Source organism: Chlamydotis macqueenii, chromosome 5, assembly GCF_036417535.1.
Source record: "Chlamydotis macqueenii isolate bChlMac1 chromosome 5, bChlMac1.mat, whole genome shotgun sequence".
NCBI classification, from domain to species: domain Eukaryota; kingdom Metazoa; phylum Chordata; class Aves; order Otidiformes; family Otididae; genus Chlamydotis; species Chlamydotis macqueenii.
This window is the reverse complement of record NC_141560.1, coordinates 12085268-12099751: the sequence shown is the minus strand read 5'-3', so window position 1 is coordinate 12099751 and position 14484 is coordinate 12085268. Positions and strand designations below refer to the sequence as shown.

The following is a 14484-nucleotide window of genomic DNA, read 5'->3' as shown; positions in this document are numbered from 1 at the left end:
CTCTGATAGCTCTTCTGATTTTTTTTTTCTGTTTCAAAGCCAACAAACTTTCCCCTTTTCAATTCCATTATTGTATTTTTTTTTCCCAAATGTGCATGATATTTGGTCTACAGACCAGGGAAGAGACTTGAAACTGAAGATGACCTTTAGTGTTAAATATATTATTTTTAGTAGAGACAAGCTTAAAATAAAACTAAAACTTTGTTTGGGAGCCTAAGCCGAGTATATGCAGTCAATTACAGGAGTTTCAATTTTAACTAACCCGTGTTAGAAAAGAAAAAAAAAAAATTGTAATACTGCTGTTCTAGTGCATGGAAACTCAGGAGCCCCTGTGAAGAGTAAGCAAAGGACTTGTGCGTAGCTGTGAGAAATTAATCTTTCTCCCATCTGTGGGTGGGTGAGCGGGTACTAGGTATGTTCATGATATCTGCAAGTCTGTACCTATGTTGCCTATTACCTTTTCTTTAAAAGGCCAGTGTAAACCTTGTTGAAACACGCCGCTAAAACCAACCAATCTTTTCATTGCTGTGAGCCAAAGCTGGGAAGGATGCGTCCACCTCCAAACTCTCCCATTTCCTTTCTGCCATATAATGTGCTCTGAATGCTGGATACTGCCCCTTTTCCTGGGGGGACTGCAGCAAAAGGGAGGGAGGATGTAGATCTCAAGGAATAATAGATTGCTGATGGTAGGCAGCTGGGCTGCTATGGGCTAAAAGATCTGGCCTTGAGCCTCGCTCTTCAGGATGCAGAGGGAAGGAGGAGTGGAAAGCAGTGATGAGCCTATTGTTGCAAATGAGCCAACAACTGGCTGATTGACACTGAGCTCATTGTTGCTCACTTTGCTCTTAAATGCAGCTGTGGAGAATGAAGAAGCGAAAGGATGGAGGGAGAAAAACAAAAAAGCTAACTCAAGTATAAATTAGTCTTCTAGTGTCCAAAGAGGCAATGGGCATAAATATAAAAAAAAACAATGTGTCATCTGAACACCAGAAACATTTTTTTTTTTCCCTTCCTCCTGTAAGGGTGCTCTGCAGGTTGCCCAGAGCGGCTGCAGAGTTGCTTTCTGTGGGGCTACTCAAAACGCAACGGGACACCATTCCGGGCAGCCGACTCTGGTGACCCTGCTTGAGCAGGGAGGTTGCAGTAGATGTTCTCCAGATGTCTTTTTCCAACCTCAACCAAATCTTCTGTAAAATTTGAATGTATTCTTTAGCTGCTGTTGTGGAATGCTTGAGAAATAATTACAAATGCCCTGCTGGGGCATTTATCTCACAAATGCTGCTGCTGTGTAATCACGGCAGTTTTAATTGTATAGGGAAAGTGCCCAAGTGTTAAAATAGTTAATTGACTAAACTGCCTGATTTAAGAAGCAAAAGCAAAAAAAAATTGCCACCACCACTAAACCATCCCAAGCCTTAAAAGACTTATTTTCTTGCTTTAGTTTTTTAACCCTGTAAAATATTAGGGACTATGGAAATAGAAAGTAGTTTTAATATAACTTATTAGCTGTGAAATCAGTAAATGTAAGAAACAACTTAAAAATTTAAAAAATAATTTGTCTTGTTTTCCCCAATTTCCTCTAGTTTTACCACAAAGTAAAATCGAAACATTTTCCTCCATTTTTCATAGGATAAGAAAGGCAGGAACATGACAGGAAGAACAGCAGAGAGAATCCTAAGAGATCCCACCAAACTCCACATTTTATTTTAAGCCCTCAGCTAATAAGATGTGAGAAGATTTGAACCAACTGTTCTGTAACTGTGTTTCTTTCCTGGGCTCTTTTAGTCCTCCCCGGTCTGTATTTTGCATAACCCTTAGGAAGACCTCAGTGCAGTAATTGGCAAGGAGGGAATTAATAGGAAGGAAGATAAAGCTACGGTGGCTCCTCTTGCAGTGTTGTGTGGCCAAGATCTGCGTTTTGGAGCAGGACGCAATGAACGGCTGCCTTCAGGTTCCCAGTTTGGAGGTCTGCCTGCTTGCAGAAAAAGGACATGGTTAGGTTTTCATTACGTGTCCCTAGTGTGGCATGGCGTGCCAGGCAGCCTTTAAGTTTATTGATGCAGTGATTTGTTTTTTCTTTAATGTGAAACATTTGCAGTTTCTACCTAATATTTTGTTTTTAATCCTCTGTGCTCAGACAGTGGAGAATAAGGTAAGGTACTTTTTGTTGCCTAACATATAAAGGATAATAGAAGTAATTTCTGCATGTGGTAGCATGCAACAATAACTACCTTCTGTTGGAAAGTAAAAGTTTTGATTACCTTTTTTATTGCTTGTAACTCATTGAATTCATTGTAATAAATTCCCTAAATTATCTAGTATATTAAAGTTGACAAGCAGTTATTTGTACTTCATATGTATTAAAATGTTTTTTTTTTGAGTCAGTTTTCACTTTGGTTATCCAATATAATAAGGAATTGTTTTCAAGACGGTGTTCTGGGAATGTTCCTCTTTTTATGTTAATCTTAAGAGCAAAAAAAACCCAGTCCTTTCTATGTCTTATCCATGACTTTGGTTGTTTAATGCCAGAATTTCAAGGATACAGCACTGTCAAAAGGCTGCTGTTTAGCTGGGGAGTGTGCTCACTCAATAAGAATGAAACCTTGGAGGTGCTCAAATTCTCTGTGAATCAGAAGGGGTTGGTGTGTAGGGAGAAAAGGAGAGGCTGGAAGCACAAAACTCCCTGCACTAAATTCAGTTTAGTAACTGAGAATATAAATGGGCAGTGATCAGGGCAGCCATAGTCGGTGTCTAAATTCTGGATGGGAGCTTCGAAGAGCTTTAGAACTTAAATTTCTTCCTGTGTTAATATAGAAACATTTGGTACAGAAATTTGTACTTAATTCCTGACATCTGTAAGAATTATGGGCTGATTTGCAATTTATATACTATTTTGATGGGGAAGGAGTTGTACAGTTGCAGATCTCTTTTTCATATGAGTAAGAGTTTATTCCTGTGGTTTTCTACAAATCTCAGTGCTGGCCTATTTTTCCAGCTGCTGTGTTTCTAGAATGAGCCAGACTGAGCTTTCCTCGGCCAGTGTGTATCTTTTGCCAGAGTCTGTAACTGCTCATTAGCCCATTACTTAATAAGATTCTGGTCCAAAGTGGCATGGCTGCTACTTTGTTGGTAGCAGTAGCCTTTCCTTTCCACCTCCTGAGGACCAAATGTGAATTGTAGCACTTGACAAAGATGAAAAAAATGAGAGAGCCCCCCCAAAAGACTCATTTATAGCTGTGGAAGTTTGTGGCGTTTCTCCTGGCAAGATAAATTTTATCTTGGACTCATGTTACAAAGTCACTTACTTTAGGCATGATAATGGGAATGATCCAGCACATGTAGGGGCAGATATGCAATTCGGTGACTGTTTGAACTTCCATAACCAGCTCTGTGTAACTGCTGAGGCTGATCCATCTTCGCAGCATTCTGTGCAGGATGACAGCGGGGAACACGCTGCTGAGGTGGGCCCTTGGTGCTGGTCTGCTTAGTGTCATCTGGGAACATTGCTGCTCTGGCACTACGGAATAGCTGCTCAGATTTGTCAGAGTTCACTGGCACTGTGGGACTCTGTGGTAGGTGGATGCAAACTTCATTGACAAGGGTTGAGAAACTAAAATTTGTGCAAAAATGTGATTTGACTATATATATTGTAAATGGCCAGATGAGATTACTTCAACATGATCACAAAATGTCCGTGAAGTATAGATTTCATATTTAGTGTACTGCTGGCCTGAGTATTGTAGTATTTTTTGCATCTAAACTTAATATTATCAGCATTTAGGAATGCACGTAGATAGCGATTGATGGAGATTTGTATTAAGTACATTTTCAGACTCTTTTCCTCTTTTTCTCTGTGCTTATAAAAATTCCAGGATCAGACAAGCTTACCCAAACTGGATTGCTTTCTTCTAATGGTCTGTTTGAATATTCTCATAGGGTGTTTTTTTGGTTTTGTTTTTTTTTTAAACACTCTACAGAATAATTATTTACTTTCTCAGAATTGGGCTGATGTTAACAGTCTGTTAAATTCCATTTGGAAACAAGAAAATGTCGCTGCTCTGAAGATTTTGTACAGTCTGTAGTGGCATGTAATATCTGAGCGGAGAAGTTTATGTATGTGTGAAGGCAAAAATGGCTGCGATTTTTACTTTGTGCATGTTCTTCTGCAATGTTGTTTTGTTGAGTCCTTTGTGAACAGTAGTGGAGGAGAGGAAAACAGTGGCTTAAAAGTATACGCTGGTATGTTCCGTATAATGTTCTTTATGTTATTTTAAAAAATTATCATTAAAAATTAGTTTGATACTTTGTCAGTTTCGTTAGACTAACTTTACAGATACTGAGAAGCCTGTTACAGGGGTTCTGAATGAAGGTAACATAACTTAAACTTTTCTTTCTTTAGGGCAAAGAAAGAAACCAGGCAGACTATATCAAAACTCCCCTTATTGGCAAGAGTAAAAAGAAACCTAACAGAGCATTGAGAAAGCTTATTCTTGCCTTTCTACTCGAGCTGCCAATCAAATGAGATTCAGATAAAACAAAGGAAATGTAAGCAATCAAAGAGTCTTCCAAATCTGGGGGGAGGACTGGGTGTTAGTGTGTGAAGACAAGAATTATACAGATTTGATCAAGAAAACCATTGCACAAACTTAAACTTACGATTCTCCTTTTAATATTGTAGTCTTTTCAGTTGTCTGTCAAGTAGCATTGTTATCTGAGGACTATGCAGTTTTGAGACAGATGCAGAGTTTACCTGGTAGCAGATAGCTAGCGAAGAGGTTAGAAGAGGCAGTGAGTAAGAACAAAGACTGGGCTGGGAAGAAGACAAGAGCTGTCAAGGATTTCAACCTTTATGCCCTTCTGACAGCAGCTGTGATATTGATGCAGTATTTAAATGGAAAAGGGTCTTGTAACCTGTTCTTAAGGTAAAGAAGAATCTGCTCTTGTTCTAAAGAGTAGATTCTAAGAAAATATATATATTTTATGGATTCACGTTACTGCTAGGTACTCACCTTTAATCTTCTGATGCTTCTAATTTGACTTGTGGATTGCTTGAAACTGTATTCACATCTACATCAAATTCTTTGGTGGCACTGCCACTGCTTTGTGCGGCTGTGATATGGTAAAATGCCTTCTTGATGCTTTTGTTTTTAGTTTAACTTTTTTTGCCTGCGGGGAAAAATCTCACATTTGTCAAGCACGAAAATTCTGATAGTGTTGGATAAACTTTGAAGGAGATTTATTTGGAATTACAGATTGATGTACTTTCTCTCATAGGTTACTTTTTGCCTTTTGTTTGAGTGCATGGCTGAACTGGGCTGTAGTCAGTCCAGACTTCAGGAGCTTGCCAGTTAATGGCTAGGAGACAAATTGCTACTACATTTATTAAGGAGTTTGTGATTTTTATTTATTCCCCCCACAAGCATAAGTATTTGTGTAGAGGAGAACGTTTTACCTGAACAGTCTTTTTACTATATTGAAGTAGGTGGTTAGGACTCGTGGAATATTTTTTTCACCTACCTGTAATCTCGAACTTTACTGGATCTCGAACTTTACTGGAAATCTCCTCTTTGCTTTGTTTTTAATTCAACATCTAGTCATACACATAATATTTCCTCCTTACATCGAAAATGTAATACAACTTTTTGTGATAATGAGTATTTGTTTTGATGACTTTGGTCTGAATTTCCACGTGCAATGCTTGGTTTCCATTGCACTGCTGCTATGATGAAAGATAGATGCCAGGAATATATACAGCAAAAATCTGTTGTCAATTTTTGTATTGTGCTTCAAGGTAAAACTTGAATGTGGTAGTGGAAGGCTTGATTGAAACTACTGATCAAAACTCAGCAGATGAGAGAGAAAAAAGAGGGCTATGTAAAGAATAGTGTATGAATACAAAAAGTTTGTATTAATAGAGATGAGCTCTTAATTATATTCGGCTCAGGACACTTTTTTTTCAAAAACAAATTATCTGTAGATTATTTTTAAAAAATTGAGTGGTGATGTATCATTAAAGATTTAACATTTTCCTACGGGAAGAGAGAGAAAATTGGGATTGTCCTCATTCAGTTGAACTTAAGATACTGTGGATTTGCATTAATTATGGCTGTTGTTGGTCCTCTATTCCTCTGAAAGTGCACTGATGAAATCCCGTGCTTCAGTGAGACACAGAAGTTATTTGGATTGATAACAAGATGTATCCTTGTTCCAAAATGGGATAACCTTAACTTACACTTATTTGCTGACAGCTATGTTGGTGGTAACTGTGATTAGTAAAACTCCAGTGTAGTCAATACTCAGCAGAATAAATTAGTAAAACTATATAAAGAAAAAATATCACGTGAGGTTATGTATACCTACTTTACTAACTTGTTTTTTTTTCCCTGAATTACTGTATTGAAAATTGGAAGATAAAACAAACAAACAAACAAAAAAAGGTCAAGGAAAACGCAATTTTTGACGCTATGTGATTAACCTACAGAACTCAGTGATCTGAGATAACACTAGGAATTTTCTGCTCTTGACCTCAAAATAATTACTTCTAGGGTTAGCAGAGGTATAGAGCAGACAGGAATCATGCTTAACAGATGCTTTGGAGCTACCTTTTTTCTTTTTTTTTCTTTTTTTTTCCTTCAGCTGTTTTATGTTGCTAGAAAACTTTCTACTATATCTACTGAAACCAAATGCTCCTCAGCTTGAATGAAATTGTGGCGGGACGTCTGTCCGTGCTGTAGGCCAAGAGCCTATCTCTAGTGTGTTGCAGAGGCTGTTTAATGATGGAAAAGAATCCCACAAACCAGATTGTGCCTGGTTTCATGGATTATGTTATGACATTTTTTATTTATTTTGAGACTTTATGCTTTATTGTAGGAAGTGCATTTATATATGTTCTTAATTGGATTCAGTTTGACACTTTATTGGGATCTTCTAAAGGCAACAGTAGAAGAGCTTCCAGAACAATGTGAAGCAGTTAGAAGAAAGGATACTTCACAGAAGCATTTCTGATGTTAAGGTGATAGTTCTCCTTGTATAGAAATTTCCACAGGAGTACCCTGACCTCTGTAGCTGTTTATCTGTAATAAACAGCTATATGAATTGATTAATATAGATCAGAAAGCATTGGGCTGCAGTTTAGTTGGAAAGTACCAAAAAAAAAAAAAAATCTCTTACAATACTAACAAGGGCAGGCAGGTGACTTCTCCAGACTTCTAGGGGGATTATAGAGAGGTGACAAATCTCACTAGAAGAAAAATCTAAAAATAATACTTCCTACTATTGTAGAAAGTATTCAGTCCAGGGATACTATAAAAGGTAAGCAATATTGTGCTTATTTTACAGTTCAGGGGGAAACAAAGTGGTAAAGTCTTAAAATCATGTAGCCATTCAGTAGAATTGGTGGAAAAAAATCCAAACCACTGCTCTAATACTGAAAGCTTCATTGCCTGGATAGAAGTTATTTGCAAAAAGTGGGGAATCAGCACTGTCTGTCCTCTGAATAGTTGTTAGCAGTGCAACGTCCTTTAAACTTTAATCTTAGGACTTAAGCCCCTTGATCTAACAGTGTGTCCTCTGTGTACTTTTAAATCTGCCATTTTTTCCAATTGGAAGTTATTCTTTGCGTTCTAGATTGTGCCTACATGGATCTTTATAATGCAAGCAGACAGTGTTTATCAGCATAAATTCTCAGGGGAATCTTGGAGCATTCTCATTTACTTTCTAGAGCAACACCTGGAGACTTTCAGGTTTGAATTTTCAAAAATTAAAATGCACATTTAAACATTAGATTGCCATTAATACATTAAACAGAATTTCTCTATTCACTATTTATTTGGTAGAGGTGAACACGATTTCATTAATATTAACTAGAGGAGCCCTCTAGCTTTAAGCATGCAAAAAGAATTTTCAACTAAAACTGTCTTCAGATATGGAAAATGAAGTTGCCAGAAATCTTTCTAAGGCTTTGTGGATGGTGTGGAAGGCACCAGTTTTTAACATGTCTCTTAAGCAGCAGCAGTACCATGCAATTCTACCAGACTTTTCTTTGAAAAGTTTCTGTCTCTTGTTGTAAACTTTTTGGTTGTGTAACAGTGATAAACGCTTGCTTTTGGGCAGTGATGTGAAATTTTGTCAGAAAAACTTATAAAGTACTCTTAAACTCGTCACATTAAGTATACTGTAGAAGGACATAATCCTAATAGATTTCTGTTAATTCTCAAAATCCAATGCAAGAGAGAAACATTCAAAGAGACCTGGGTTTTTTTTGACGTTATTATCCTGTCTGAACTGGTGCTGTAGACATGGCTTGTTCTCCAAGATGTCAACAATATATATTGATCTGAAATTTCCAGAATGACAGCTGATATAAAACTGCAGGCAGCAAATACAGGACTTAAGGTTGGCAAGGCAAAACAGTGGTATCGTTTGATACATGGGAAAGCAATCAGAATCTGAGAAAGAAACTAGGAAATTGCATGTAGGTTCCACGTAAAAGAGTATTTTAATGAGACTTTGCAGCTGGAAAAACGAATACTGTCATACACCAGAAGGAATTTGTGTCTTAGATAGGCTTGGCCTTCAATAGCATATTCCCAAAGCCTACGTTTACTATAAGAGGAAGCAACAAGTTCCTTCCTTTCTTACATTGCTGGGAAACATGTTTTGTGAATCTAACTCTTGAGTTATAAAAAACCCAGCTTCTTCTGTGAACACCTTTATAAAGGTAAAAAATGCTTTAGATAGCAGTGAACGTGGAGTTCTGATTATGAATATTCTGACGAGTCTGAATTAAGGGTCTATGACTTTTTCCAAACCTTGTTTTTTTCTCCTGAAAACTCAACTTCAGTAATACATTTTTACTAGAGATGTAGAAACTGGCATACACTTTAGTATAACTAGAAATTCTAACGCAAGTGTTTTGGTGGTTTGTTTTTGAAATTTTTTCTGTGTTGTTTGTTTTTTTTTCCTTCCAGATTCCATTTACAAATGTGTTTCAATTGTGTTTTTTCCTCTAATAGAAAAATCTGAACAACAACAAAAAAAACCCCCTCACTTTTCACAGACTTCAAGATGTTGATCACAGAAAATACAATATAAACAGTGAAGTATAAATATTGACGTTAAAGCTGCTATCACTTCATTAAACAAGTGGACAATGTTTTTGGCTTCCAAGGGAGTTGTGTTTTATGCCCTTTTTTCCTTCCTGAATAAGAAACAGTGATTTTAGACAAAACTGAAGACTTCATCCAGAATGGTGGAAAAATCCACTTAAGATTAGTGAGAGGTTGAGCTCTGCGCATGGATAAATATCTTTCAGGCAGTTCAATGTTCAATAAAATATTCTGGTGCTGTCGCTTGCTGTTGTTAGTTTCTAGAATTTGATTAATATTTAGGGCAGTGTGGACAAAGTAATTCTTTCTTACCTCTGTTTATAGTATGCTGCGGTCAACTGGATAAATTGGAAGAGCAGGAAGTGTTTTATGTGGGTGAGTTAGTTTCCATAGTAGACAGAGTAGATAGATTTTGAGCTTTGGATGTAGGCTTAGAAAACTTACTTTGGTTAGAGTGGAAAGAATTTCTTGTGGAAGTGAGATACTGTGATATCAGTTTTCTGGGATGGCCATTTCTAGTTCCGCAGTACTTCATTTCAGCATTGAATTCAAGAATTGCAGAGCCATACTTTAAGTCGTACTCTGTTTCATTTACCAGCTTCCTCTATACTCTGCTGTGTTCAGAATTTCCTGGGAGGATTATTTTGTTAAAGATGAGTTGTGTTTTAAAATTAGATTAACTAATATGTTGGGGATTCTTGACAAGGCAGTTTTCCTGTAATTATTTATAATAAACCTCTTGAAGTACTTTGGAGTTGTTTTTTATTTACTGGTCTCTGACACCTTTGCCTTCAGATACTTTCTTCTAATCATTGCAGAAGATGAGGTAAATAATTTTAAGACAGGTATTACCTCTGCTTAGATTTCGAGGCTGGATTCATTAAGAGTCAGCACAGATGCACTCTGCCAGAAATTAGCAATGCAGAAACTATTCTTCAGGTACTTGCCAGTCAGCAGAGCATGATGTGATTTGAAGAATATCTGTTGCTATTCTGCTAGACTTCTGAAATTTCATTAGATTTGAAACTGAGGATCTCTTTGATTAACAGTGTGGAAAAAGAACAGCATCCATCGATAGGTCTTGGTTTAAAAAAAAAAAATAAAAGAAAAAAAGATTGACAATAACTTTGAAAGACAACAAGGTTTTTTGATTCCTACTTGATGATTTCAGAGGTGAAGAGACTTTGATGTCTTCAGTTGATAGAATTTAAAAACAAGTTGCAGCAGTTTTTTCTTGAAGGCACACTTTAGGAGGAAAAGGGGACTTTTTTAGGTCACTGGGGAATGAAACACCTTTTTCTAGGACTGTATGCTTTGGTCAGAATGATTTAGATATGCCGTCTGTCTTAACCCATGTTGATCCTTGTTAGAATTTGTCACGGGTAGTTCAAATGTACTGTTTCCAGGTCATCGCGGGCGTAAGTGGGAAATACAGTAAGTAACTTCTCTTTTGGGTGTCTGTGATTTGATGGTACGACTTGTAACATGTGAACCAATGACTTCTAGGCTGTGCAACAAAAGTACAGGAAATGTTAGGCTTGCAGTAAAATGAGAAGTGGAGGACATCTGGACTGGTGGAAACAGCTTTCCCTAAAAACAGAGTATTCGGAAGGCAAATATAAACTGGTTTTACTAATTCTCTCTTCAAAGTATATTTAGGAAAATTTTGTAAAAGGGAACTACCTTTAACTTGAAATATTATAATTATTATGGGATCTCCCAGAATATTTGATCTGAATATTTTTCTTCTGTGGGACATAGAACTTTTCCTTTGTAAACAGAGCAGAAATTACAAAAAAATCACAGTGTTGATCCATTTCCTCCACATGGGATGCTGACGTGTATCTCAATCATGGACTTCCCCTGAACACCAGAGCAAGAGATTAAAGTACACTTTGTCCTATGATCATCTGATCGTGTTTTGATCTTTCCTAATCTTTAAATGCTTCTACTAAAAACCCTGTGTAGAGATGTGGATCCCAACTGGGGTTTAATTTCATAGGTGAAATCCGATAACCTTCTATGTTTTCTCTTTTCTGTCCTGCACCCGTAGAGAAGAACCCAAATTGCTGTTCAAAATGCGGAAGAAAGTATACACCGCGATCTTGGACAGCATGTCTCTTATCTGTTGTCTTGTGACCTAGGCTTTCAAAGCTTAAGAGGTCTTTTGATTTCTAAAAGAGGCTTTTGATTTCTTGCACTTCAAATAACTTTATACTGTGTTTTGGTAGCCCACTGAGGTTGCAAAGTAATTATTGAGAGCTGTAGATAGCAAGTGTAAGTGAAAATACAAACACTTTGTTTTTACTACTGCCTCAGGCTGAATCTTAAAGCCTTTTTGCCTGCCCATATGTCATGATTCAAAAGAATGCTTTTAACTTTCAAAAAAGTAATAGTTGAACATAGTGGCTTTTCTTTAATTGCACCGAATTACTTTTCTGTTGTCTTTTTTTTTTTAATAATTAAAACTGAATCCCTTTCAAAGTTTTTCTTCTCATCAGTGTAGTGTATGTTGGACTGAGAGTTAATTCTATTCAGCATATTATTGGGTAGTTATTAAAAGAGTCAATCTCTGGGCTCTTGAATACTCCAAAATAAATTAATACTATATTATTATTTATAAACATGCCTATTCTCATCTCTTGATACTGATGTAATTACTTTGCACATCTATCCAGTGCTTTCTTTTCTGTTTAGAATCCAGAAATTTCTTACATGAAAGAGGCAGTGTATATCAGAATGCTTTCATGAAAGCGTAGTCTAGCAGGCTTGCTAAATTGAATTCCCTGTACTGGGATGCTGGTTTGTTTAATCCTGTAAGACACCTCACATAAATGCATAGACTCATTGTTGAAAGAAATAGAGCCAAGGAAAGTGATAAAAAGTTAAAAGAATATGACAATCTAAAACTTAGCTTACCGTTCATTTTCTGCTGGTCAGTCATCTTGCAAACTAGAACATGGGAAATACACAATGTTTGTGATTCGTGTTATCCATGCTTGTTCTTTTGCAAGAATATCAATATACCATTTTTGATTATACTTCTGATTTTCTAGTTCAGATAGGAAATGAAGGAATAGCCTGTACCATCCAAGCCAAAAAGAGCTTTGCTGTTCAATAATTTTTGCAGAATAGACACCTTAAAGATGATGATGAAATCTGATTTAATTGCTTGAGAATGTAGCAGTTCATGTATCAGAAGAGACCTTTTTTTCTACATGGGAATATCACGCCTTAATTGCTACAGTAAACGCTCCTCACAGAGTAGCATTAAGTGCTGGAACAGGTTGCTTGGAGAGGGTGTGGTATCTTCATCCTTGCAGTTTGTGAAAACTCAGCCTTGGACAACCTGATCTAACTTTGAAGTTAGCCTTGCTCTGAACTGGAGATTGGGCGAGGTGACCTTCAGAGGTCATCCAGCCTCAGCGGCTTTGGGACACTGCACTAATGAGTGACTGCGAAGAGCCTGCAAATGGCAGAAGCTTCTTTTGCAGAGAATACTCAGTGTCTTCTCTGTGTTTTCAAATGCTTCTTTCCTACTTGTATATTATTGATCTTCATCTTTTCTATTTGTCATAGTTTAGCTAGTATTTGTATTTGTCATAGTTTAGCCCCGCTTACCAGACTGCGTAAGTTGTTTTCCCACGGGGTGCAGTCCCTCAGGAACGGCTGCCCCAGCACGGGCCCTCCACGGGCCACAGCCTCCCTCACGCATCCGCCTGCCCCAGCGTGGGGTCCTCCCTGGGCTGCAGGTGGATCTCTGCTCCTCCGTGGGCCTCCGTGGGCTGCAGGGGGACAACTGCTCCACCATGGGCTGCACCACAGGCTGCAGGGGAATCTTGGCCAGGAGCCGCATCACCGCTCCCCCTCCTTCTTCACTGACTTTGGGGTCTGCAGCCGTTCCACTCACAAGAAATTCTTCACAATCAGCTCAGGCAGACACCTTTCAGGCTCTCGTCACATCTCATCTCCTCTCCACTTCTTGCAGCCAGGCCGGGCCGAGTCGGGCCCAGTCCAGCCGCCCGGCGGGAGGCCAGAGGGTGAGGCCTGCAAGGCCCACAGGGCTCGCACCTCCCCCTCTCTGCCTGCACTCCAGCTTCTCCACATCTTTCCCCCCCCCGAGTTTTTCACCTTCTAAAATACGTTATCGCAGAGGCGTTATCACGGGACATTCTGCTACCAATTGGCTCGGCCCTGGCCAGCAGCGGGTCCACCCTAGGCCCAGCCGAGTCCACTGAACAAAGGGGAGCAACTTCCAGCAGCTTCTTTCAGAAGCTGCCACCGTAGCTAAATAAAACTAGGACAGTATCTTAAGGTCATCTTCACTGTTGGTTTGTATTAGTTTATGCAGGAGAGGTGGATGCTTATGGAACTATAGGGCAAAGTTTAAAGTAGTTAAAATACCTAATTTATTTTAACACAAGGAAAAATAAGTTTTAAATATCAATGCTGCTTTTTTTAATACAGTAATTAGACTTAGTATCTTAATGTTTTACATAAAACATAAAAGAAGTTAAGGAATAGTCTTGTGTAAAGTTATATCTAGCGTTGGTGACCAGCAACCCTTCCCCATCCTTCCCTGTCCCCCTCAGAATTTTCTCTTAAAGCATATGCTGGAAGAACCTCAGCGCTGGTTAGTTGACCCTGTGTATGCTGTATAGAAACAGTGAACAGTGCTTCAAGCATAACAAGCGCATGGAGGGGCGGGGGAAAAATACATTAGTAGTTCTCGTGTACAACCAAGAGGAGTGAAATTGCTGAGACTTCTCACCGCACATGAGGCAAAATTGATGGATGGTTGTCTGCTTTCAAACCTGCCACTCCAGTGCTGCTTCAGTCACTGCTTAGGTATTTTTGTGGAGTGATTCAAGCTATTTGCATTTTATTTATCAGTTATTCTTCTGTGCCCCTGTCCAGTCTCAATGGTGGGGCGTTTGCCAGAATGCCAGGCTGAGAGGTGGCTGGGTGTTGTGAGACTGCTGAAGAGCTCCAGTCAAGATTCCCATGGCAGCCTCCCTGCTCAGCTTTAATTTTCTTTGACATGTATGCACTGAGTAAATTGATAATACGTTGTCATCAATACACTGCTTTCAACTTGCATTATTGTTTTAACTAGTTATCAAGGTGTGACAGTATATGTTGCATATTATAATAACACTCAGAAGTAGAAGCAGAACAGAGTCAGAAGACTTGTCTAAAAGATGGTGAAAGAAAGATGTACGCTTTTCAGTAAGTATGTGCTAGGAATTTATTAGAAGCTGTAAAATGCTGAAATATAAGGCAAAGGAAAAGTTCAGATTGTTTTAATAATTTAATTTTAAGATAAAGATTTCTGTGTGATAACTTGAAGCAATAATTCTTGGTGATAGAAAGCACG

The 14484-nt window shown here is 38.2% G+C and overlaps 1 protein-coding gene across 1 annotated transcript in view; it reads left to right on the top strand.

Moving 5' to 3' along the window:
- The first annotated feature begins 3480 nt into the window (after window positions 1-3480).
- The window catches only part of TRAF3 (TNF receptor associated factor 3), a 51409-nt gene continuing 40405 nt past the window's right edge, over window positions 3481-14484 (top strand). Inside the window, exons 1-2 of the mRNA XM_010116885.2 lie at window positions 3481-3572; window positions 4400-4545. The gene's annotated coding sequence lies outside the window, so the exon portion shown is untranslated. The remainder of the gene's footprint in view (window positions 3573-4399; window positions 4546-14484) is intronic.